This window comes from Cupressus sempervirens, chromosome 2, assembly GCF_028749045.1.
Source record: "Cupressus sempervirens isolate cs-2001-9-10 chromosome 2, ASM2874904v1, whole genome shotgun sequence".
Taxonomy (NCBI): domain Eukaryota; kingdom Viridiplantae; phylum Streptophyta; class Pinopsida; order Cupressales; family Cupressaceae; genus Cupressus; species Cupressus sempervirens.
Window position 1 is genome coordinate 182,386,517 of NC_143119.1, and position 3,474 is coordinate 182,389,990.

At 32.5% G+C, this 3,474-nt stretch overlaps 2 pseudogenes; both read left to right on the forward strand.

The window, feature by feature from the left end:
- Window positions 1–444: 444 nt before the first annotated feature.
- Window positions 445–1,345, forward strand: LOC149571680 (LEAF RUST 10 DISEASE-RESISTANCE LOCUS RECEPTOR-LIKE PROTEIN KINASE-like 1.2; annotated as a pseudogene).
- A 693-nt stretch (window positions 1,346–2,038) lies between these two features.
- LOC149571681 (rust resistance kinase Lr10 pseudogene) lies at window positions 2,039–3,085 on the forward strand (annotated as a pseudogene).
- Window positions 3,086–3,474: the final 389 nt, after the last annotated feature.

Genomic DNA, 3,474 nt, shown 5'->3' on the forward strand with positions numbered 1-3,474 from the left:
AAGGAAATAATGTTTAAATAAGATTTAAACATTTTTGGGAGGGATTTCTTAATTAAATATTTTTAATTAAGATAAAGGGATTTAATGGCATAAAAATAAATAAATTAATTAAATAATTAATTAATTAATAAATGATGATGTCATCAGAAATTTTTTAAAAAATAAAAATACTTTATTTTCTAAAGGTTTTTTAGGTGTCTACAGAGTGATCTTGCTTCTCTTTCCCATGGGAACTACCTTGATTTCTTCTCTTCAACTTATCTTCTATCCTCAAAGCATATTGATAAGCTATGCAAAAATAAGTCAAATTGGAGTATTGACTTGCCAAATTGACTATGGTTTCCTTGACTAATCTTTTGGGCTTCTCCCAACATTTCTCTACTATTAAGCTAACATCTCTCTATTTGATCTCCTCAACTTCTCTATGTTGTAAACTATACTGAAATGGAAGGGTCACATTACCTGCACATCATCTTTTCTCTCTTCATAATATTAATATTATACCTCTCCCCTTTATCTCAAGCTTGTGAAGAAGTCTTCCAATGTGGGAATCAAACCTTGGAATATCCGTTTGCAAGAAAGGACAATAGTTATGGTGATCCTACTCTTTAGCTTGACTGTGATCTCAATTTGAATATGCCTCTACTAAACATTAGTGGTCACCAATACTATATACTAGAACCCCAAGCCTACAAGAAAGGGGATCCCAACTTTTAGATGAGAATAGTTGAGAAAAGTATGTGGGGAGATACATGCAATCTGCCCACTTGAAATTATGGTCTAATTGGCCTCCATTTCATATATCTGATGAATACATGAACTTAAATCTATGGAGAGAGTGCAGTAAAGGGATTAGAGATTACGTGGCAGCCAATACTGAGACATAAACTTTGGCATGTAATAAGAGTTGGTATTATTCTTCCATTTCATGCATCAGTCTAGGCACTTATTGTAGGTAAAGGCTAATCTCCCACAAAAAAGTACCAAAGACAAAAGAAAGTTAACTCTTTTTTTTTTTCTAGATTCATGAAAACATAGTGATTTTTCTCCAAATTTGTTGTTGTTTTTTACTATAAACTATGCATATCATGAGGATCAAATGTTAAAATTTTCAAAAAAATGCACGATGTTTTCAATCTTTTGAAAATTGGTCAATTGTACATTTTTGTGGGAGGATAGCGGCATCCCTTATTGTAAATCCTTAGTATGGCTACCCATTAAAAAATTTGATAGAAATAATCCACAGGTGGATCAAATAATAGAGAAAGTGTTCACAATAACATTGAACTTGAGCCCTGGTAAGAGGCATGATTTACTTTATTGTCTACTTGGTATAAAGTTATGAATATGGATTAATTGATTTTTTCTACTTAATTTTGAAAAAATTCATGTTTTACAAGAATGAACACTAGTAGAAAAGTCATGGATTTGTGTAAGTATTATGGATATCATAAATTTTTTTTGAATTTGACTATTTAACACTTTTAGTCGAGGAATGAAGCCTTGGTGTGTGATGTTTAAGCCATCCATCTTATAGAATTTGTTGCTATCATACTTACTTAAGTGTTATGAGACTTGTATTGCACGATCTTCCACAATGAGGATCATTAACAAGATTATTATGATAGGTATATGATCTGTACAAATCTTAAACTTTTTTGTGACAATTTTTAATTTACTGTAAATAGATTTCTACAATCTATGATATATACAAATGCTTGTCTCCCTGTGATTGTGTTATAGTTTTTTACCATCAACATTTGGGATTATACTCAATGATCTATCATCATTCATATCCTAACATTCTTTCATCCTGATGATAGATCATTGAGTGAAACATTGATGATAAAAAATTGCAACACAATCACACCCAAAGAAGCATTTGCATAAATTTTAATTTTCTTCTAAGGTTACATCAAAATTTAAATATTTAAGAATCTTAATATTCTTCATTTTATCCCCTTAGGAGTATTTAATATTCATCTAAATCTTTAGGTTTCACTGAGCCAATAATAGTCAATATTATTCATCAGGTATGATGATTTTTGTATGGGGATTCTTCTTGATGGCATTAGTCAATGTGTTCATTGATTGGAACAAGTGGTTTTCCTCTTTCCTCATAGAGAAACTCAATGTTTCAAATGTGAAGAAATTCTTGCAAGTTTATGTTGATCAAATGCCAACCAGATATTCATGTTCTCAACTCATGAAGATCACCAACAACTTTGCAGATAAAGTAGGGGAAGGAGGTTTCAGTGTGGTTTATAAGGGAAAGCTATCGAGTGGCATCCTGGTGGCCATTAAAATGGTTGATCAGTCAAGGCATGAGGACAATCAATTCATGAATGAAGTTGCAACCATCAGAAGGCTCCATCATGTCCATTTGGTTTGCCTCTTGGGATACTGCTACAAACAATGTAGAAATGGATCTTTGGAGAAGCTTATATTTGTAGGAAGAGAGGAAGAGGAGATCATAAATTAGGCACAGCTGCATTCAATTGCTTTGGGTGCAACTCGTGGAATAGCCTATTTGCACCAAGATTGTGACAATCGTATCATTCATTTTGACATAAAATCCCACAACATATTATGGGATCAAGACTTCACACCAAAGATAGCCAATTTTGGTTTGGCTAAACTTTGTGGGAAGAAAGATGATCACATTTCAATGACAGTTGTGAGAGGAATGCTGAGGTATGTTGCTCTGGAGGTGTGGAATATAAATTTGGGGTCTATTATAGCCAAATTAGATGTTTACAACTTTGGAATGGTATTATTAGAAATTGATGGATGAAGGAAGAACATTGAGTTACATGTAAGCCAATCAAGTCAATTGTATTTTCCAGAGTGGGCATTCAAGTTGATGGAGAGGAGGTTGATAGGAGTGCACTGTGAAGAGAAGGAGAAAGCAATAAGAATGGTCAAAGTGGGACTGTGGTGCATTCAATACAATTCAATAGATTGACCGAGCATGAGCAGAGTGGTTCAAATGTTGGAGGGGAATGCTGATGATGTCAACAATTCTCCCCTGCTTTTCAATTCTTTAATTATCACTGCTCATTCAAGTGAAGAATCTTCTGGCTAAAGCCAATGAGGAAACCCATCCCTCGGTCATTGATAGTGTCAATTGTCTCTTAAAAAGATTAACGAGATGTGAAGTGCATTGACCTTGTATACTCGAGGTCGTGTGTTTCAATTTATTTTTTCCAATCAATTATTTTATGGAGGTTTGAATTTGCATGTTTATGGACTAGATACATAAATTTTATCAACAAACTTGTCTAATCAGACTTACAAGATTATTTTATTCTAATTTTATTGTTTATTAATTCAAATTTAAGACATTTAATATAAGAGGCTCATAATTTATCATTGTGTTGTAGTCTCTTGCTTAAAAAATATTTTAAATGTTGATATATAAGAAATTAGGAAAAAAAATTGTTTTGTTGTTTGAAGATTCTTTGATGTTAGTAT